General features: G+C 41.3%; 1 pseudogene; it reads left to right on the forward strand.

The window, feature by feature from the left end:
- Positions 1-90: 90 nt before the first annotated feature.
- Positions 91-3680, forward strand: LOC118985419 (serine/threonine-protein phosphatase PP1-gamma catalytic subunit-like; annotated as a pseudogene).
- The last annotated feature ends 4359 nt before the right edge of the window (positions 3681-8039 follow it).

The following is an 8039-nucleotide window of genomic DNA, read 5'->3' on the forward strand; positions in this document are numbered from 1 at the left end:
GCCCTGGACAGAACACAGTTGGTGGCTGACCTTGACCTGCACCTCCCAGGAAGCCCCAGATCCTGTGCACCCAGTGGACAGCTGCAGACCATGTTGGTGCACCACCACTCAACTACCTCCACTCGTGATGCACTCAAGGGACAAACAGTGGGCACCAGAGCCCTGCTGAAGTATGTTCTGCTCTGTGGAGTAGGTACCTGCACAGCTGATCCTCCACAGTGGTTGGAGGTTGATGGTAGTGGTCACAGCCAAGGCTTGAAGTTGATCGTCTGGGGTAAATCCCTCCCATTGAGTGGCCAACAACAATCAAGTCTCAGCTACAAGATGAGAAGTGTGCATAGACCACACAGTGGGTGCACCTGGGGTACTCAGCTTGGGTAATAGGGGAGGCTGTGCCACTGGACCCTATAGGACACCTACTATATTAGGCCACTCTACCAAGCCTGGGAGATGTAGCACCTCTACCTAATACATAGAAACAAACACAGGGAAGCTGCCAAAAGGAGGAGACAAAGAAACATGGCCCAAATGGAAATAACACAATAAAACTCCATAAGAAGCTAAACAAAATGGAGAAAAGCAAGCTACTATATGTAGAGTTCAAAACACTGGTCATGAGGATGCTCCAAGAACTTAGGGGAACAGCTGATGAACTCAGACAGAATTTCAACAGCACCAAAAAGGACATGGAAACCATAAAAAGGAACCATTCAGAAATCAAGGATACATCAACTGAAATGAAGAAAGTGTACAGGGAATCAACTATAGAGTGGATGAAGCTCAGAATCATATCAGTGATTTGGAATATAAGAAAGCAAAAAATACCCAATCAAAATAGCAAGAAGGAAAAAGAATCCAAAAAAATGAGGATAGCGTAAGAAGCCTCTGGGACAACTTCAAGTGTACCAACATTCGCATCAGGGGTGATCAAGGAGAACAGAGAGAAAGAAATTGAAAACCTACTTGAAAAAATAATGACAGAAAACTTCCCTACCTTGGCAAAGAAAATAGATATACAAGTCCAGGAAGCACAAGGAGTCCCAACCAATATGGAAGCAAAGAGACCCACTCTAAGACACATCACAATTAAAATTTCCAAAGGTTAAAATCAAAGAGAAAATCTTAAAAGCAGGAAGAGAAAAGAAGTCAGTTACTTACTTACTTCCCATATAGCTGTCAGCTGATTCCTCAAAAGGAACTTTACAGGCTAGAAGGGATTAGCAAGAAATATTCAAAGTCATGAAAAGCAATGATCTACAACCAAGACTACTGTACCCAGAAAAACTACCACTTAGAATCAAAGGGCAAATAGATATTCTCAATAAATAAAAAGCTAAAGGAGTTCATCACCAAACCATTAATATATGAAAAGTTAAAGGAACTTATTTAAGAAAAAGAAGATAAAAATATGAACAATAAAATGACAATAAATACATATCTATTAACAATTAAATCTACAATACAAAATAAGCAAACAAACAAGCATAACAGAAACAGAATCATAGACACAGAGAATGTTTTGATGGTTGTCAGATGGGAGGGGGCTCAGGGGATGGACAGAAACGGTGAAGGGATTAAGACATACAAATAGGTAGTTGCAGAATAGTCACAGAGATGTGAAGTATAGCATAGGAAATATTGTAGCCAAAGAACATGTATGCATGACCCATAGACATGAACAATGGTGTGGGGATTGCCTGAGGGAGGGGGTCTGAGTGGAGGGGGGCAAAGAGGAGAAAATTGGGGTAACTGTAATAGCATAATCGATAAAAATATGATTTTAAAAAGAAAAAAATAAAAAACCTCAACATCCACAACATCACCCAGTGGCTACTAGAAGTGAAAGTATCCAAACCCAGTAAGAATGTCCAGCTACAGGAAAATGAAATCCAAGGACTGTGCTTAAAATCCTGAGAGCTCTTTCTCAGTTAGCCTATCCTACTAGAACTTGGAGCACCACTCAAAATGATGTGGTGATATCAATGTCAGGGTGGCAATATTACAGTTTGGTTCAACTTTTTGAGCACAGTGGTTTTCCCCCACAAAGCTATCCCTTGGAAACCATGTGAATGGGGGAAGCAGTCACTGGAGACTTGCTGCCTCTTCCTGTTGCATAAAGCAAATATCTCAAGACCACGAATGCAACAGGGTCAACTGAATTTATAGACTTTATTGTTATATCTTCTTTTACATTCATTATAAACTATGGAAAACTTTAACAGACTGCTTTAACTGTTTGCCGACAGCAGCCATCATGGCTGAGAAAAATATTTTGCTGTCATGAGGGTTTACCACCAAATCTTTGATCCATGGAGCAGATTCAGAGAATTATGTGATCAACTGATGCATCAGATAAAAGTTTTCTTTGTGACCTTTTGTGGCCTGACCTTAATAATGATGTCTGAGGTTGGGGTGAAAATGACAGAGAATGCCCTTCACATTTGGTGCAGAAGTGGGTGCACGGGTTCCCCATAGGCATGATTCAGATGGTATATGTAAAGCCCACCAGGTGGTTGAAGATGGGTATGAGTTTTTTGCAGAGGCCATTGGTCAATCTGTTTTCTGCACCCAATTATTACGAAGAGTTGTACAATGCAGGTGCCATAATGAGTGTGGATGAAAGACTAATGTGCTCTTTTTAGATGTTAAAGCCTGCAGAGGAAAAGAAGCCAAATGCCACAGAACCCAAAACACCTCCAAGGGGTCTGATCACAAAGCAAGCAAAGAAATGGATGTCATTCTGACGTTGCCTAGTTGAGACTGGTGACCTATAGTATAAAACCTTCAGTTTTAAAACTGTAATGTGTACTGGCCAGCTTGCTCCACTAGTGTGTTCGTGCGGTGCTGCCTACCATTTTGTGAGTTAATTAATAAGTGGCATTTGCTGGTTATAACAGCAAATGAAAGGCTTCACTCCCAAGAAAAAAATGTATTGTTTTTTAATTCTCTCTTCCTTTTGCAAATAACTCTAATGAGGGTGTTAAAGCTCCAGGACAGTTTATTCTGTCAAAGGGGTAAGTGTACAACTGGCCTTAAAAAAAAAAAAACTCATCACAATCTATGAATAATGCAAATGCTCATTTCCTTTAGGATATAAAGAGGGCCCTGGGGTGCTCAATCTGTGCATGTTTTTGTCATTAAATGCACAATGTTGATACAAACCACTGTGAACATTTTTTTTATTTTAAAAATTTGTTTCAAAGGGATTGCTTATTTCTCTCATTGTCTAGTCATGTAGAAGTAGATTTTTATAGCTATCAACATTAAGAGTAACTTCCAACCTCGCCAACATCACTGGTATAATATATATTTAACTAAAGCACACTTCACTCTACTGTATACTTAAAAATGATGATTAAAGCCATTATTTTAAATGCTTGTGTCTCTTCTTAAGCCAAAGTTTCTGTTGAAATACATATTGACACATCCCCAAGTACAAGGTTGTATGGTTGTGTACCCATTCCGCCTTCTTGAGAATTCAAAACCAGGTATTTTAGTTTGAATAGTAATTAGTTACAGTGCAGTTTAAGCTATTAATGATTAAAGTTAATAACATTTTGTACAGTTTCCACATAGTCTATTCACTAAGTAATCTTTTTACAGTTGCATCAGGCCTGAACCCGTCTATTGAGAAAGCTCCAAATTATAGAAAAAAAACACTGTTCTATACAAGTGACTGATTATGCCTCCTCTGGCCTACATTCTTTATTCTGTGGTAAAGTTGAGGTTTATAAGCCAAAACAAAGGAACTAACTTACTATCCATCCGTTCATACAAAATTTACATTATCTATGACTTAAAAACTAAGATATGTTAAAAAGAAATCTGTTCCAACAGATGATCATGTAATAAAAGTGAATTCAGGCTCATTTAAATGATAAACTTGTTTAATCTTCTCAGTGTCTATTTAGCACCACAGTACACACTGGAGCACTGTTGATGGCATATCGAATAGGTTTTAATGAACAAATTGCTCTGGAAACAAACAAACAAAAAACCTAGCTTAAACACATTACCCAAAATCCATGGGTCTTACTTCAGGTGCAGCTGGATGCAGGACCCCTGCTTTCAGGTTTCAGCTCTGCCCTTTGCTCTGGAATAGACTTATTTTCTCTGGCAGGTAAGGTGGCTGCCAGAAATCACGGGCACCCATGAGCCTGGCAACACCACCAGGAAATTCTCTACTCTGGCAGAAGAGTCTCAGGAAGATCTGATTGGCCCAGCTGAAGTCACAGACTGATTCCCAACAAATCATCATGGCCCGTAGGATTGGTCAGACCTGTATTACAACTTTACCCTGAGGCAGGGGTGAGGGGTGCTAACCAGAAAGAAGGTTTGCAGAAGGAAGGAGGTGGACAGGAAAGACAAGGACAGTGAACGGCTGTCCCTTCACAAATTACACTCCCCTGAATCCCATTTAGCACAGTGACTGGGCAGTTGGATCCATCTGCGAGGAGTGAGCCATAGAACACTCCAATTTGACCATTTTAGTTTTCTACATAAAATCCTCAGAGCACTCACACTGCTTGCAGACCAAGCCCATGCTCCTTAGAAGGACAACCAAGGTTCTCTACAATCTGCTCTCTGTCTACCTTTCAGCTCACCTCTCTCTACTTCCTGTCTTAACACTTAATCTTCTAGCAAACACCACAGACTAAAAAAGTCCCTCATCTGTTGCCCCCTTCTCCCCTGACCAGCTCCTAACCATGCTTGAAGACCCAGGTCAAGCAATCTCCCTTTCCTGGAAGGCTCCCTCCCCACCACCACCTCACACACATACACATGCAGCACTGCCCAAACCTGCCATGACACCACACTGACTTGAAAATTATATCTGTGAGCTTCCTATTCTACACTGCAGATAGGAACTGTACTGTAATCATCTTTATGTAGCTATGTAGCAAGTTCTAGCACAGCCCTTGGCACACAGTGCATACTCAGCCTTGAACGGAAACTGTTCTGATAATCCGAGTGAGTGATAAAGAACCAGATTACATGAATAGAAACAGAGAGGAGAAACTAGATTAGTGGAAATTAATAAAACTTAATTGGATGGTATCTTCCCATATTCAATTCTGTTGGGCTATGAATTGAATAGTTAACTGGGGGGTTTCCTTTTTTATACTGAAATCACCCTCTAATTTACCATGTAGCATAATTATGTAGAATACATACATAACATACACACATTGAAAACTATCCACTCATGGGAGATGTAATTATTATTGGCTTACATACATTTAGTGCTTCCAGGAGCTGAGCTAAGTACTTTCTATGCACTGTTTCCTTTAATTCTCGCAACATATCTATGATATAAGCCTGGTTTATTGTCCCATGTTATGGGGGTCCCTGCGGCTTAGAGAAGTTACACTAACTTTCCCAAGCTGTAGCTAGGATCCAAGATCCAAGCCCAAGGTTTTTCTGGCTCCAGAAGTCCATTGTCATAACTGCTATATTCTCTCTTTTGCCAGCTCTCTTCCTTGATAGTTACACAAAGAAGCAAAATGAAATCAGAAGGCTCTTTTCCGGGGGAGCCATTTCTTGTCAAGTGATTTTTTTTTTTTTTTGATGTTGGTAATCTGATCACAATATGGGGATATAATCAGGTGTTAAGTAAGGATATTACGAAAGTTTCGCTGCATAAATTCTTTCTCATGCACTTCATTGCAGAAAATATGTCAGTTTAGAGTACCCAGGGACACAAAAAGCACTTCTGCCTGGAAGGTTCTGAGATAAAAGAGAACACTTCTTAGAATTCTCTCTTCCTGCTTTTTGTCTCCTTCAGTTTTCCTGAGGCTGTGTCCCACTTACTGGATAAGGAAAAGATTAGATCCAATTAGTTTCATCCTCCCCCAGGCTAACCTCTGCAGTCTGCTTGGCCTCTTTGAGACTCAGCTAGGTTTACAGAGGACTAAACTCACAGGACAATTCTGATTTTTCCCCTTCCTTGCCAGGTGACTTTGGAGATGTCTCTTGACCTTGCTGAGCCTCAGTTGCTTTAGCAAAGAATGGAATTAATCAGTGACCACACATTATCATCCAGAAAGTATTAATGTTTATAAGAAAAATGGAAAAGCCACTCACTTCCCAAGCTCCCACCTTGTGGCTGACATTGAGCAGCAAACTGTACAAAAGCAGGTTTTTATCATGTGCTCAGCCTCTCCCTTGTCTGGTCCCAAGTACCAGCGCTGCGTGTGACACATAACAGTTCAGCTTATCAGCCCACTCAAGGCAGTGCCGAGAGCCGTTGTGTTTCTGGCCTGTCCCACATTTTGTGGTTCTTGTATAGTGATCACCTTAGCCAACTGGTGAATTCTCTGTCCCAGGTAGCAGACTGCTCTCAATAAAACTCCCTGGAAATCTCTTTAGCCTTTGCAAAGAAACGAGTGTTCCTTAACTTCTAGTGGACTGCCAGCAAGGAGACTGGAAACTGACCAGGTGAAGCTTCTCCCTCTCATTCTACTTCTCTGAGCTTTGTAAAGAGGGGTGCTGCTGAATTTCAGCTGGGAAAACTCCAAGAGAGTGTGCAACATTCCTCAAAGTTCCCTGATAATAAGAATTACTTGAAGTACTTGTAAAAAATGCACACACACACACAAATTCCCAGCCTATCCCACCCCTACTTAATCTGAAGCTCCTGGGAAGAGGTCCTAAAGCTGTATTTTAAATTCTGATAGTGCAAACACCTCTTCATTTTACACACGAAGATTCTGAGCCCCAGATTGAGAGATAGTAGTTGTTGCGAATGAAGGGTGGACCTCACATTCTTATGAAAATTATCAAGAGAAGCCTGAGTCAGTCCAATAGGACTGAATTGACAATAGGGAGGGGTGAGGTCTGTGGCCAGCTGGAAAGCCTTTTATTAAAAAGACAGGCACCTCTTCTCAACTCTGCCCAATTGCTGCCAAGCAAAATAGGGACCCATTGTTGCACATTAGCAAATTTTTAAGACTCAATAAATGTCAGGATTGTTCTAAGAAATTTCTCCATGTTTAAATGTTGACAACAATTCCAAAGAAAAAGTAATGTTTTTTTTTTTCTGAACATTGTGTAAGCCAAATTTCTCTTGTCTCCCGGTGTCCAACCTTGCGTTAAGACTTTGTAAGCCATGGTTTCACCTTTTCCTTGCCCCACTCATGTTTTAAGTTATTTTTAATTTTTTTTTTAATTTCCTGATGCGGAAAGTCTGGCTTGTAGGGGCCTTTGTGGTCTGGTTCATACGACTTTTCCCACACTATCTGTCATTAGAGAACATGGATTCTAGATCTGCCTTGGTTTGCATCCTGCATGAATTTGCCACTTACTGATAATATGATTCTGGGCAAATGAATATCTGCATATCAATTTCTTCACCTTCAAAATGGTGATAATAACAGTACCTACTTCTATAGGGTCGTTGTGAGTGCTAAGTTACTATAAGTAAAGTGCTTAGAATAGTGCTCGGCGTGTGGCACCATATGCGTTGTGGTTGTCCCCAGAAGCTAGTCCCAAACATGTCAAATGCATACCCCCCACAGCTACAGTTCCCCTTCCTGGAACACCAGCTCTTCATAGTCCCCTGGCGGGTGTCTTTATCCCTCAGGTCTTGCTGATCTGGCAGAGATTCCCTGCCCCCTAGAACACTTGGGCCTTCAATCTACCCCATCACCACTTCCCACCCAGTATTGCAGGTATCAGGCATCTCCACTAAATTGTGTATAACCTTGAAGGCAGAGACCTTGCTATTTCACTTTTTAATATCTTATCGATTTATGTTTAGAGAGGGGAGGAAGGGAGAAGAGAGAGGGAGAGAAACATCAATGTCTGGTTGCCTCTTGAGTGCCCCCTACTGGGGACCTGGACCACAACCCAGGCATGTGCCCGTGTGCCCCCACAGGGAATCCAACAGACTACCCTCTGGTTTGCAGGCCTGCACTCAATCCCCTGAGCCGCACCAACCAGGGCCTATTTCACTTCTGTAGTCTTGGGACCTAACACAGTTCCAGGTACACAATGAGCTTTCAATAAGCAGTGTTAAAGGAATCAAGGTGCTAACTTTG

This window comes from Sturnira hondurensis, unplaced genomic scaffold, assembly GCF_014824575.4.
Source record: "Sturnira hondurensis isolate 20B ecotype Veracruz unplaced genomic scaffold, ASM1482457v3 Scaffold0000648, whole genome shotgun sequence".
Classification (NCBI taxonomy): Eukaryota; Metazoa; Chordata; class Mammalia; order Chiroptera; family Phyllostomidae; genus Sturnira; species Sturnira hondurensis.